Source organism: Rattus norvegicus, chromosome 7 (genome assembly GCF_036323735.1).
Source record: "Rattus norvegicus strain BN/NHsdMcwi chromosome 7, GRCr8, whole genome shotgun sequence".
NCBI lineage: Eukaryota > Metazoa > Chordata > Mammalia > Rodentia > Muridae > Rattus > Rattus norvegicus.
Genome location: NC_086025.1, coordinates 96,333,998 through 96,348,626, shown reverse-complemented (window position 1 = coordinate 96,348,626; position 14,629 = coordinate 96,333,998). Strand labels below are relative to the sequence as shown.

The 14,629-nt window shown below is 40.5% G+C and overlaps 1 non-coding gene across 1 annotated transcript; it reads right to left on the bottom strand.

The window, feature by feature from the left end:
• Positions 1-2,060: 2,060 nt before the first annotated feature.
• Positions 2,061-2,194, bottom strand: LOC120094009 (small nucleolar RNA SNORA17). Its single transcript, XR_005487703.1, has one exon. It is a non-coding gene; the product is annotated as a small nucleolar RNA SNORA17 (small nucleolar RNA).
• Between the last annotated feature and the right edge of the window lie 12,435 nt (positions 2,195-14,629).

Sequence of the window (14,629 nt, the reverse complement as noted above, 5' to 3'; positions counted from 1 at the left end):
GACACAGTCATTTCAATTATAAGTCCACAGCACTTGCAGAATTCTGTACTGAGTCGTGCAAGTGAACCTAGTCCATCAATAGTCACACATGGGTACAGGAAAGGCTCAAGGGGCTCTTATCCTCAATGGGGAAACATTTGGTAGTGATAACTTCAGGGAGAGAGGGAGTTGTTGTATTCAATGTACCCATAGGTGATTCCATAAAGTTCTAATGGATGCTGCTAAATCAGTACTCACAGAGGATCCTTGTTCCAACAGATCACAGACATACACACACGCACATGCAGATGTGCACACGCTCACTTGGACGTGAGAGAGTCATAATTCTGAGGACAGGATTGGTAGAAAGGATGATAGGAGTGGTTAAGACAGGTTTGGAGGGAGAACGAAGAGGGAGTACAGAGAGAAAAAATCTAAATGACTTGTACATGTATATGAAATTTGTAAAGAAAAAATAAAATTGGCAAAAATCAAAAGAAAACCCGCCCAATGTTTCTTGACTTATTTGTCATTTCTGTTCAACCTTTTCCAGAAACCTGAAAATTATATACTATTTTCCAATTATTTTAACTTTTTAATGATTTTTTGTGAATTTCACATCATACACCCCAATCCCATTTATCTTCCCCACCCTTCAGACACACCTTCCATCCTTGCCAACTCTCCTTCAGTAGAGGGGGAAAAATCTCATTGTAGAAGCTGTAGTGTGTCAAAATGTGCCCCATGCTGTCCCCTTTTGTCCACACTTCCTTGCTTACAAGTGTTCATTGCAATGACTCATTGGTCTGGTAAGAGATCTCTGGCTTCTCTCTTACTTATCAATACTGGAACCTCACTGGAACTCCTCTTACATACCCTGTTGTTGCCATCGAATGGAAGTCCTGTAGTTTTAGATCTTTAGGAATGGCCCTTTTGTGCACTCCAGCAGTTCGTCTATGGAGCAGTTGTTGGAGTAGGCCAATTCAAAGCCCTAGATCTGGGCATGAGAGGTATCTAAGTCAGTCAGCCCACCAGTTCTCCCACTTTCACACCCTGGGGCTGGCTTACTGACAACTTGGCAACCAGGACCAGCCCTGCTGCCCAGGGAAGGTTCAGGGTCCACTTTCATCAAGGGATATGGCCAGTTCTCCTACTCTCATATTCCTGGGGTCACCTCTCCTATCCGTCAAGGGTAGTGAGAGACAATGGGAGGGAGTAGAGCATCTCTTTCTCATCTGTCCCACAAGAGGCAGTGTGTGCTCTCCTTCCCTCATGCCCTCAGGGCTGGCTCGCCTGCAACCCTATCATCCAGGGCCAGCTCTATTGTGCTGCCCAGGCAAGGTGAAGGATACTTGCTTTGCTGAGTACTGGAATGGCTAGGAGCAGGATCAGCTCTTCTGCTTCACACTCACAGGGTCAGCTTTGCGTAGTGCTCATGTGAGGGGTGAAGCCAGCTCTGCACGACCTCAGACATCAACATATCCCCAGGCTGCAGCCCAGACCAGGGACATCTTCCCAGTGTTTTGGTGGTAATAAACCACTCCTGCTATGGGACTATGGACCCAGACATGGCGTGTGGTGGAAGCATAGGCTAGGACTCCACCATGCTCCCAGGTGTAATCACCGGCTACTCACATCAGGTTGCTTCTCACTACCCTCAGGTCTCTAGTTCTGCCTCTCTTCATTGTGCTCACATCCTTCTGTTTCTCTTTCTCTTCCATTTATCCACCACTTACTTGCTCCTCTAAGTGGTACCCAGGGTCTCTGAGTGTTTGGTATTGTCTGAGGAGTGCTCTGGTGCATTATGGACCCAGACAGAAATCATCTTTGGCATGGTCTGTCTTTACCACAGAGGCCTGAGTGGCACTGGATCAGTGGTAATTTCAGGCTTGCTCCTTGTTTGGGCCCATGCAAAGGTCATCCAAGTTTACTCCTGCCCAGGGACCCTCAGTTCCAGGCTGGGCTCTTCCAGTCTATAGCTCTTTCCCTGCCTCTGGAGCCCAATGGGGCTCATACTACATCAGATGAGTGGTCCTCCCAGAATAGCTTCCTTTCAAGCCCCTTGGTGTTAGACTGATGGTCATCTCGGGCTTGCTTTTTTCAGTGTTCACAGGTCAGAACACTGAGTGTAGCCATAGCCTCTCTACTCTCTTCCAACTACTGAATAAAGGACATGTGACACAGCAGCTACACCCACAATTTCATTAAGGGCATATTTCCCAACTGACTTAAATACAATATTTTCCTGAAACCAAAGCCATATAAACAATTAAAAAAGGGAACAGAACTGTATTACCCTATCAATGAAGGACAAGCATTTCCATGATTCAAACCCTCATTTATGACAATACTTATGAAAATACATCTAGTAAAGGGATTTCTCTACTTAATAAAGATCTCAAAGGAAATATACACAACATCTCCTGGATGAGAAATGCTGTCCTTCTACAATTGCGATTAGACCTCACACTTCTCTTCGTCCTGCAGCTGGTGATTCTAGCCTGAACTTTAAAAACAAGATAAAAGAAATGCAAGACCCAGGCCAGAGACAAAAACTTAAAAATCTAAAACTGTCCTTTTGGAAATGGCATGGTTGTCAGAAGAAAATCCAAGGAATCTACCAGTTCCTAGCACTAACAGAAAAGTTATCCCACTTCAAAGTAGCCTAAAACTCTGCAACCAGTCCACCAGCACTTTACAGTTTCCATTCTCATCAACATTTGGTGTGAATAGCATTCCACATGGTTCATTCTAACATTCTTCAATGTGAATATGCTAAGAACATTCTAAATCTTCCCATTCTGGTTCCTTTTCTAGAAATAGTTTCTTCTTCATTGTGTAATTTTCCTTTTACATGTTCTTTTTAAATTTTTTTTTTTGGTTCTTTTTTTCGGAGCTGGGGATCGAACCCAGGGCCTTGCGCTTCCTAGGCAAGCGCTCTACCACTGAGCTAAATCCCCAACCCCCTTTTACATGTTCTTGTATGTGAACAGATAATCTAATATTTTCCTTAGAAACCCGCTGTGTTAAATTTCTAGATTCAAACACTCTACCTTGTGTAGAATGTAATTTAACCATGTTCTTTGCCACGCCATAGCAAGTGTTGCCTTTCTTTAACAATGTGTTCTTCATTTCCATCTGAGGTTCACCTCCTGATTTTTTTGTCTACCATCAGCAATTTCAAGGGATCCTGGGCATTTCTTTTTTTTTTTTTACTTTTGAATACCCACCTTTAATAGCAAAACAGATTGTTATACTAATTTTGTCTAATTTTTAAAAATACCTGGTACATGGAAGTAATTTTTTATGTGAATTTTTTATATTAACTTGAGTATTTCTTATTTACATTTCTTTTTTTTATTAACTTGAGTGTTTCTTATTTACATTTCGAGTGTTATTCCCTTTCCCGGTTTCCGGGCAAACATCCCCCTCCCCCCTCCCCTTCCTTATGGGTGTTCCCCTCCCAACCCTCCCCCCATTGCCGCCCTCCCCCCATAGTCTAGTTCCCTGGGGGTTCAGTCTTAGCAGGACCCAGGGCTTCCCCTTCCACTGGTGCTCTTACTAGGATATTCATTGCTACCTATGAGGTCAGAGTCCAGGGTCAGTCCATGTATAGTCTTTAGGTAGTGGCTTAGTCCCTGGAAGCTCTGGTTGCTTGACATTGTTGTACTTTTGGGGTCTCGAGCCCCTTCAAGCTCTTCCAGTTCTTTCTCTGAGCATTTCTTACATATTTATAAAAGAAGCCCACAGATGATGTCATTATGCACATGAAGGCAGGTACAAGACAGAACAAGGCCTTCATCGGATGAGAAGGAAGGATGGGCAGGAGAAAAGTTTTATAGCGATGGAGGAGACATGAGTAAGAAGAGGAAAGCAGCTGGGAGAACATGGAAGTGGACGTTAAGAGTCCTCTCCATACATTTACAGTCTGATATGAATAATCTTAAGGGATGGATTATACAGGGCTTTGTATGTCTTGGTGGGCAATTATATATTGTCAATTGGATCAGAGGTTATTGTGTTGGGTGTTCTTTCACGTGGCAATTTAATTGAATTCAAGACAGTATGTGGTGGCTGGAGACACTAGGCCACCATGGAACTGGGATATATATGTCTGGCATGGAGGCAACCTGCCTTGGGAACTAGATGGGTAGAGAGATTGTTGCCAGGTTCAGAGAGTAATCATTGGCAATGTGATATGGGATGGAGCAAAACTTGTGAGATGCTTTATTGACAAAGATGAAGATATCTAGTAGATATCTTGGGGCACTATGGTGGAGGATCTAGTGCAGGATAAAAGACAGCATTTATTTTAATTTTATAGCAACAAAAGCCAACACATGTTAGACTGTGCTAAAGCACTTTCCATATTCTTGACATGTGTTACAGTGGCACTCACTTGCTGTCATCAAAATTCCAATTAGTTTCTTTTTTTTTTTTTTTTTTTTTTTTGGTAGATATTAATGTATTGACATATATTTTTTTTTTATTTTTTATTTTTTTTTATTAACTTGAGTATTTCTTATATACATTTCTAGTGTTATTCCCTTTCCCGGTTTCCGGGCAAACATCCCCCTCCCCCCTCCCCTTCCTTATGGGTGTTCCCCTCCCAACCCTCCCACCATTGCCGCCCTCCCCCCATAGACTAGTTCACTGGGGGTTCAGTCTTAGCAGGACCCAGGGCTTCCCCTTCCATTGGTGCTCTTACTAGGATATTCATTGCTACCTATGGGGTCAGAGTCCAGGGTCAGTCCATGTATAGTCTTTAGGTAGTGGCTTAGTCCCTGGAAGCTCTGGTTGCTTGGCATTGTTGTACTTTTGGGGTCTCGAGCCCCTTCAAGCTCTTCCAGTTCTTTCTCTGATTCCTTCAATAGGGGACCTATTCTCAGTTCAGTGGTTTGCTGCTGGCATTCGCCTCTGTATTTGCTGTATTCTGGCTGTGTCTCTCAGGAGCGATCTACATCCGGCTCCTGTCGGTCTGCACTTCTTTGCTTCATCCATCTAGTCCAATTGGGTGGCTGTATATGTATGGGCCAAATGTGGGACAGGCTCTGAATGGGTGTTCCTTCAGTCTCTGTTTTAATCTTTGCCTCTCCCTTCCCTGCCAAGGGTATTCTTTTTCCTCATTTAAAGAAGGAGTGAAGCATTCACATTTTGATCATCCGTCTTGAGTTTTGTTTGTTCTAGGGATCTAGGGTAATTCAAGCATTTGGGCTAATAGCCACTTATCAATGAGTGCATACCATGTATGTCTTTCTGTGATTGGGTTAGTTCACTCAGGATGATATTTTCCAGTTCCAACCATTTGCCTACGAATTTCATAAACTCGTTGTTTTTGATAGCTGAGTAGTATTCCATTGTGTAGATGTACCACATTTTCTGTATCCATTCCTCTGTTGAAGGGCATCTGGGTTCTTTCCATTTTCTGGCTATTATAAATAAGGCTGCGATGAACATAGTGGAGCACGTGTCTCTTTTATATGTTGAGGCATCTTTTGGGTATATGCCCAAGAGAGGTATAGCTGGATCCTCAGGCAGTTCAATGTCCAATTTTCTGAGGAACCTCCAGACTGATTTCCAGAATGGTTTTACCAGTCTGCAATCCCACCAACAATGGAGGAGTGTTCCTCTTTCTCCACAACCTCGCCAGCATCTGCTGTCACCTGAGTTTTTGATCTTAGCCATTCTCACTGGTGTGAGGTGAAATCTCAGGGTTGTTTTGATTTGCATTTCCCTCATGACTAAAGATGTTGAACATTTCTTTAGGTGTTTCTCAGCCATTCGGCATTCCTCAGCTGTGAATTCTTTGTTTAGCTCTGAACCCCATTTTTTAATAGGGTTATTTGTTTCCCTGCGGTCTAACTTCTTGAGTTCTTTGTATATTTTGGATATAAGGCCTCTATCTGTTGTAGGGTTGGTAAAGATCTTTTCCCAATCTGTTGGTTGCCGTTTTGTCCTAACCACAGTGTCCTTTGCCTTACAGAAGCTTTGCAGTTTTATGAGATCCCATTTGTCGATTCTTGATCTTAGAGCATAAGCCATTGGTGTTTTGTTCAGGAAATTTTTTCCAGTGCCCATGTGTTCCAGATGCTTCCCTAGTTTTTCTTCTATTAGTTTGAGTGTGTCTGGTTTGATGTGGAGGTCCTTGATCCACTTCGACTTAAGCTTTGTACAGGGTGATAAGCATGGATCGATCTGCATTCTTCTACATGTTGCCCTCCAGTTGAACCAGCACCATTTGCTGAAAATGCTATCTTTTTTCCATTGGATGGTTTTGGCTCCTTTGTCAAAAATCAAGTGACCATAGGTGTGTGGGTTCATTTCTGGGTCTTCAATTCTATTCCATTGGTCTATCTGTCTGTCTCTGTAACAATACCATGCAGTTTTTATCACTATTGCTCTGTAATACTGCTTGAGTTCAGGGATAGTGATTCCCCCTGAAGTCCTTTTATTGTTGAGGATAGCTTTAGCTATCCTGGGTTTTTTGTTATTCCAGATGAATTTGCAAATTGTTCTGTCTAACTCTTTGAAGAATTGGATTGGTATTTTGATGGGGATTGCATTGAATATGTAGATTGCTTTTGGTAAAATGGCCATTTTTACTATATTAATCATGCCAATCCATGAGCATGGGAGATCTTTCCATCTTCTGAGGTCTTCTTCAATTTCTTTCTTCAGTGTCTTGAAGTTCTTATTGTACAGATCTTTTACTTGCTTGGTTAAAGTCACACCGAGGTACTTTATATTATTTGGGTCTATTATGAAGGGTGTCGTTTCCCTAATTTCTTTCTCGGCTTGTTTCTCTTTTGTATAGAGGAAGGCAACTGATTTATTTGAGTTAATTTTATACCCAGCCACTTTGCTGAAGTTGTTTATCAGCTTTAGTAGTTCTCTGGTGGAACTTTTGGGATCACTTAAATATACTATCATATCATCTGCAAATAGTGATATTTTGACCTCTTCTTTTCCGATCTGTATCCCTTTGATCTCCTTTTGTTGTCTGATTGCTCTGGCTAGAACTTCAAGAACTATATTGAATAAGTAGGGAGAGAGTGGGCAGCCTTGTCTAGTCCCTGATTTTAGTGGGATTGCTTCAAGTTTCTCTCCATTTAGTTTAATGTTAGCAACTGGTTTGCTGTATATGGCTTTTACTATGTTTAGGTATGGGCCTTGAATTCCTATTCTTTCCAGGACTTTTATCATGAAGGGGTGTTGAATTTTGTCAAATGCTTTCTCAGCATCTAATGAAATGATCATGTGGTTCTGTTCTTTCAGTTTGTTTATATAATGGATCACGTTGATGGTTTTCCGTATATTAAACCATCCCTGCATGCCTGGGATGAAGCCTACTTGATCATGGTGGATGATTGTTTTGATGTGCTCTTGAATTCGGTTTGCCAGAATTTTATTGAGTATTTTTGCGTCGATATTCATAAGGGAAATTGGTCTGAAGTTCTCTTTCTTTGTTGTGTCTTTGTGTGGTTTAGGTATAAGAGTAATTGTAGATTCGTAGAAGGAATTCGGTAGGGCTCCATCTGTTTCAATTTTGTGGAATAGTTTGGATAATATTGGTATGAGGTCTTCTATGAAGGTTTGATAGAATTCTGCACTAAACCCATCTGGACCTGGGCTCTTTTTGGTTGGGAGACCTTTAATGACTGCTTCTATTTCCTTAGGAGTTATGGGGTTGTTTTACTTGTTTTATCTGTTCCTGATTTAACTTTGATACCTGGTATCTGTCTAGGAAATTGTCCATTTCCTGAAGATTTTCAAATTTTGTTGAATATAGGTTTTTATAGTAAGATTTGATGATTTTTTTAATTTCCTCTGAATCTGTAGTTATGTCTCCCTTTTCATTTCTGATTTTGTTAATTTGGACGCACTCTCTGTGTCCTCTCGTTAGTCTGGCTAAGGGTTTATCTATCTTGTTGATTTTCTCAAAGAACCAACTTATGGTCCTGTTGATTCTTTCTATGGTCCTTTTTGTTTCTACTTGGTTGATTTCAGCTCTGAGTTTGATTATTTCCTGCCTTCTACTCCTCCTGGGTATATTTGCTTCTTTTTGTTCTAGAGCTTTTAGGTGTGCTGTCAAGCTGCTGACATATGCTCTTTCCTGTTTCTTTCTGCAGGCACTCAGCGCTATGAGTTTTCCTCTTAGCACAGCTTTCATTGTGTCCCATAAGTTTGAGTATGTTGTATCTTCATTTTCATTAAATTCTAAAAAGTTTTTAATTTCTTTCTTTATTTCTTCCTTGACCAGGTTATCATTGAGTAGAGCATTGTTCAATTTCCACGTATATGTGGGCGTTCTTCCCTTATTGTTATTGAAGACCAGTTTTAGGCCGTGGTGGTCCGATAGCACGCATGGGATTATTTCTATCTTTCTGTACCTGTTGAGGCCCGTTTTTTGACCAATTATATGGTCAATTTTGGAGAAAGTACCATGAGGAGCTGAGAAGAAGGTATATCCTTTTGCTTTAGGATAGAATGTTCTATAAATATCCGTTAAGTCCATTTGGCTCATGACTTCTCTTAGTCTGTCGACATCACTGTTTAATTTCTGTTTCCATGATCTGTCCATTGATGAGAGTGGGGTGTTGAAATCTCCCACTATTATTGTGTGAGGTGCAATGTGTGTTTTGAGCTTTAGTAAGGTTTCTTTTACGTATGTAGGTGCCCTTGTATTTGGGGCATAGATATTTAGGATTGAGAGTTCATCTTGGTGGATTTTTCCTTTGATGAATATGAAGTGTCCTTCCTTATCTTTTTTGATGACTTTTAGTTGGAAATTGATTTTATTTGATATTAGAATGGCTACTCCAGCTTGCTTCTTCTGACCATTTGCTTGGAAAGTTGTTTTCCAGCCTTTCACTCTGAGGTAGTGTCTGTCTTTGTCTCTGAGGTGTGTTTCCTGTAGGCAGCAGAATGCAGGGTCCTCGTTGCGTATGCAGTTTGTTAATCTATGTCTTTTTATTGGGGAGTTGAGGCCATTGATATTGAGAGATATTAAGGAATAGTGATTATTGTTTCCCTTTATATTCATATTTGGATGTGAGGTTATGTTTGTGTGCTTTCATTCTCTTTGTTTTGTTGCCAAGACGATTAGTTTCTTGCTTCTTCTAGGGTATAGCTTGCCTCCTTATGTTGGGCTTTACCATTTATTATCCTTTGTAGTGCTGGATTTGTAGAAAGATATTGTGTAAATTTGGTTTTGTCATGGAATATCTTGGTTTCTCCATCAATGTTAATTGAGAGTTTTGCTGGATACAGTAACCTGGGCTGGCATTTGTGTTCTCTTAGGGTCTGTATGATATCAGTCCAGGATCTTCTGGCCTTCATAGTTTCTGGCGAGAAGTCTGGTGTGATTCTGATAGGTCTCCCTTTATATGTTACTTGACCTTTTTCCCTTACTGCTTTTAATATTCTTTCTTTATTTTGTGCGTTTGGTGTTTTGACAATTATGTGACGGGAGGTGTTTCTTTTCTGGTCCAATCTATTTGGAGTTCTGTAGGCTTCTTGTATGCCTATGGGTATCTCTTTTTTTAGGTTAGGGAAGTTTTCTTCTATGATTTTGTTGAAGATATTTACTGGTCCTTTGAGCTGGGAGTCTTCACTCTCTTCTATACCTATTATCCTTAGGTTTGATCTTCTCATTGAGTCCTGGATTTCCTGTATGTTTTGGACCAGTAGCTTTTTCCGCTTTACATTATCTTTGACAGTTGAGTCAATGATTTCTATGGAATCTTCTGCTCCTGAGATTCTCTCTTCCATCTCTTGTATTCTGTTGGTGAAGCTTGTATCTACAGCTCCTTGTCTCTTCTTTTGGTTTTCTATATCCAGGGTTGTTTCCATGTGTTCTTTCTTGATTGCTTCTATTTCCATTTTTAATTCCTTCATCTGTTTGATTATGTTTTCCTGGAATTCTTTCAGGGATTTTTGCCATTCCTCTCTGTAGGCCTCTACTTGTTTATTAATGATTTCCTGTGTTTCCCTAAGTGTGTTCATGTCTTTCTTGAAGTCCTCCAGCATCATGATCAAATATGATTTTGAAACTAGATCTTGCTTTTCTGGTGTGTTTGGATATTCCATGTTTGTTTTGGCGGGAGAATTGGGCTCCGATGATGGCATGCAGTCTTGGTTTCTGTTGCTTGGGTTCCTGCGCTTGCCTCTCGCCATCAGATTATCTCTAGTGTTACTTTGTTCTGCTATTTCTGACAGTGGCTAGACTGACCTATAAGCCTGTGTGTCAGGAGTGCTGTAGACCTGTTTTCCTCTCTTTCAGTCAGTTATGGGGACAGTGTGTTCTGCTTTCCGGCGTGTAGTTTTTCCTCTCTACAGGTCTTCAGCTGTTCCTGTGGGCCTGTGTCTTGAGTTCACCAGGCAGCTTTCTTGCAGCAGAAAATTTGGTCTTACCTGTGGTCCCGAGGCTCAGGTTCGCTCGTGGGGTGCTGCCCAGGGGCTCTCTGCAGTGGCAGCAACCAGGAAGACCTGTGCCGCCCCTTCCGGGAGCTTCAGTGCACCAGGGTTCCAGATGGTCTTTGGCTTTTTCCTCTGGCGTCCGAGATGTGTGTGCAGGGAGCAGTCTCTTCTGGTTTCCCAGGCTTGTCTGCCTCTCTGAAGGTTTAGCTCTCCCTCCCACGGGATTTGGGTGCAGAGAACTGTTTATCCGGTCTGTTTCTTTCAGGTTCAGGCGGTGTCTCAGGCGCAGAAGTCCTGCCGCTCCTGGGCCCTCCCCCACGGGAGCCCAGAGGCCTTATACAGTTTCCTCTTGGGCCAGGGATGTGGGCAGGGGTGAGCAGTGTTGGTGGTCTCTTCCGCTCTGCAGCCTCAGGAGTGCCCACCTGACCAGGCGGTTGGGTCTCTCTCTCACAGGGTCTGGGAGCAGAGAGCTGCTGCGGGCCGGGATCCGCGGGTGTGGGACTCCCAATTAGTTTCTTAGTGTTCTCACAACAGAATACTATACACTAGTTTACCTCAGTGGCATGAGCTGACTTTCTGAGCACTAGGGGCTGAACATTAAGTCACAAAGCACCAGTAGGGTTAATTTAGCCGCAAGGTTTTCAAGTGTCTTTCTGCACACTTCTATGTGGGGAGCACCTCCCAAATGTCTTTCCTTGGGTCAAAATTCCCTCTTTGTAGAATGATACTAATCAGCATAGACATAATTCCACCTGCTTGCCATCCTTTTTTACACATTTGCTTCCGAAATAACCATATCTCCAATTATACTCACATTTTGAGATCATGGGCATTAGGGCTGTAGTATTAAGACTCAATTTAGTACATCACAGGAGGGTAACATTGTTTAGCAGGTGATAATGAAATGGCAGTATCATATATATATATATATATATATATATATATATATATATATATTCCTATTTCCTGTTAGGAAATTCATCCTTTAAAATGTTGAATAACTACAGTGGACTAAGTCCACGGAAGGATAAATAAAGGTAAATTTAAAAATATAAAACCATTAGATGAAAACATCTTGAATTTATCAGGGTCAAGTTTTCATTTATGCGAAACAAGAGAACAATCTCATGACAAATTTCACTTGGTCCATTCATACAGCAGGAACTAGTATGTATCCTACCACCAATACAGAGTTTATATGTACTGCTGGAGTATACTTTTGTTTAAAAATGGTATTGTTGGCCTTTTCATAATTCACTACTGTGCTTTAACATACTTCATAGCATTACATATTAGAATATGTAGAAACACATTAGTGTTATTCAGACTCTTGTAGCTAATCCACAGTTGTTGATATTAATCATATGTCTCACTTGGTGTAGTAAATTTACTGATCCTACTTGTTTTTGCATATCTCATAATGGTCCAGTTTACACGGAAGCATTTGTAAAACTAAGTATCACAGAAATGCAAAAATGAAGGGCTGTATTAAATGACTAAGAAGTTATTAAATAGTGACTTTGTGATAGTTATCCTGTGTGACATGGGTAAGTAAATGCCATAGCCAACATCTTGTCAGATTTTATAGTAAACAGTGTGTAGAGCAGACTGTAGATATCAGTCACCTAGCCTAGAACTGGGTGTCCTGTCTCCACACCCAGTTGATTACAAGCTTATATCTTTTTTTGTTTGTTTGTTTGTTTGTTTGTTTGTTTGTTTGAGACAGGATCTTACTATGTAGCTCTGGTTGTCTTAAAACTCACCATGTAGACAAGGCTAGCCTTGAACTCACAGAGATCCACCTGCCTCTACTTCCCCATTGCTGAGATTAAAGTCATGAGCCACTGCAACTAGTTCAACCTCAAATTGTAAAGGAAAAAAATACTGACACAAAACAAACTAACAACAAGAAGACCATGAACCAGGGCTGAAGAAGCAATACAAACAATGTGAATCCCAAGGGTAAAAGGCTTAGACATAGAGGATATTAAGACAGAACACTTGAAAAACAAATACCCTTGCTTCTAAACCAGCTCCATTACTGACAGTGCTTCAAATTTGGGGAAATAAATAAATTCTTCTGAGCCTCAAGATCAGTACCTCTGAAATGTGAAATACTATTTTTTCTTATTAGATTTGTGAGGGTAAATATAGATTAAATGAGATTAATTGGGTAATTTATCTAGAGTACCATGTGCAAAAAGGAGAATGAATAAAAGTTTTCCACAGTCTGGTGGATTTAGAGATATGACCATTATCCAAATACCCTTCCTGTCAACTTCATTACTCCCAGAACCCTTACCACCACATCAATTGTAAAACAGGATAAGATATAGGAATAATGCAAGGTAATTAAAAAATGTAGCCAGTCATTCCGCATGTAGAAAAGTTAAGAATGATTTAAAGATGAAGTGCATTATAAGTGTTTCCTAATGTCCAACAATTTATAGCAAAAACAACATTAATGACTTGGGTTTGTGTATGTGAAAATGTTTTAAAGTTCATGCTCTTGGTTGGGCTGGGATCAAGAAGACAGGCACTGTTTAGGCAGTCGCCAGAGGAAGTAGAGAGGAAAAGGCATCTTCAAAGGCATGCTGGTCCTCAGGCACTCAAAAACAGGGCCGGTGTTCTGTAGGTCAGTGTAGCTTTCTATTGTAAATATTTCCTCAAATTAATTACAAGGTTACATACAGAAGGTGGATTGTTACTAACTTTCAGAAGGTATTTCCACCCTGACGCATGTATATGTGTATGTGGGGGTATTCTTGTTGAATGATTCTTGACCAGACAGAATGCTTTTTATTAAGGAACCCTCAGCCCTCACTCTGGTGAGGACATTTTGGTCTCATTGAATTGCTACCCTGCTCTTTTCATCAGTGGCTGTTTCCTTCTTGGCTCAGTTTCAGGTCCTGGAGAACCACTGATCACCAGTAAGGGGATCCTTTTGATAGGTGGCCAAGGCCATGACAGAGTTTGTCACAGATGATTTGGTTTTAAAGTATGGTTTATGAATGAATAACAATTTTTTAAAAGCACTTCCAACTGACCTGCTCTTTAGTCTGGGAGTGGGAAGTTAAGCAAGAAGAACAGGGGCAATTAGAAAGAATAATGAGGAATACATATTTCAGAAGATGATGATGTGTCTAACAGTTGCTTCTTATACTCAGTGGATCTCCCTTACTCTGGCCTCATTCAGTCTGGAAACATCATACCCAACAGTACAAAACTATTTGCAGTTTCCTGGGGACACTGTGCAATATCCAAATCTTTACACAGACACTTACTCTGGTTGTATTAGAATTCTGATCCTTCACTCATGTCTGATTTCAGCTGTGAGGCTTACTCTTTTTCTTCTTCAATTAGCAATACTAATAGTGTCTTCCTTGAGCATTCAGAAATGCTAATCTACTAGACTGTTTGTTTATTGGACCACAGGACCTTATAGATATCTATAGATGCAAAGATCTACAGAAAGTGTTTCATGCACTTTTGTGTTCAACAGTTATACTAGACTATTTTAATATAAAAGTTCTATGAACTAGAAAATAGTCCTATTATGTAGCTTTAGTTTTTCTTAAAATACGAAACAAGATTCCCTTAAGAACCTGTACTCTTATGCCTGGCTTCAGATTTCATGTTTTAGGCAATCTCCCTTGGGCTTTGGTGGGAACATTTAAGAAGCAATGACAGAAACTTCTGGGATTGCTCACCTCTCCTATTTGATATATTTTCTCTATATTTGTATTAATGCAAATGGTAGGAAATACATTTAGTAAATCCACACAGTGGTATTATTAACATCTCACATATGAGATGAAAATTCATATTTTTCAACTTCAACCAAAATGGAGTAGGTAAATATTTACCATGTGTACTATGAAATGATAACATTAGATAATAAGATGTGTTCTGTAAAGTCCTCGGTCTAGATCCAGCATAAAATGGTGGGAAGCAAATCTGGTGTATGTGGTTGTCTGTCACATAAAAATTTCCATCAGTTAATGTTTCATTGCCAAGGTGATCTTCATAGTGTAAGCATCAGCATTACAAGTTAGATTTGATCAAGTCTCATTTTGTAAACTATTAGAGCTGACCATGAACTGAAAACTCTACTAGTCCAAGGATGTCGAATGTACATGCATGTATGGGCACTTTATTATTTTTTTTGAGATCCTGATAGACATCACTAATCAATCCCGAGAGCCTCTTATCACTAGGAGTCATTACAGAT